Here is a 394-nt window from a genome sequence, read left to right on the forward strand (position 1 = left end):
TTTAAGGAAAATATCACTAGCAGAAGAATAAATATGTACATCACCAAAATCCAAAATGAACTAACATTTTGTTGTATTCAAGTGGAATCTTCCTTTTTAATGAAAATAAATATTTAGATGCAAAATTGAATTACCTTTCACTGCTATGCTTGGTCACATTTCCTTTCCTCTTGCCTTCTTGACAGAGGCAAGCATTTTTAAGAACTAAGTGTGTATCTGTCCAATTCATTCTTGGTAGTTTTATATAAAAAGGGTTTTTGGGCTGGGGATTTAGCTCAGTGGTTCCATCAGCTGCCTTCCAAGCAGGTCCTGAGTTCAATTCCTGGTAAAATAATAATAATAATAATAATAATAATAATAAGAAGAAGAAGAAGAAGAAGAAGAAGAAGAAGAA

The sequence above is a fragment of the Fukomys damarensis genome, unplaced genomic scaffold (assembly GCF_012274545.1).
Source record: "Fukomys damarensis isolate Sample0158 unplaced genomic scaffold, DMR_v1.0_HiC HiC_scaffold_36, whole genome shotgun sequence".
In the NCBI taxonomy this organism is placed as follows: Eukaryota; Metazoa; Chordata; class Mammalia; order Rodentia; family Bathyergidae; genus Fukomys; species Fukomys damarensis.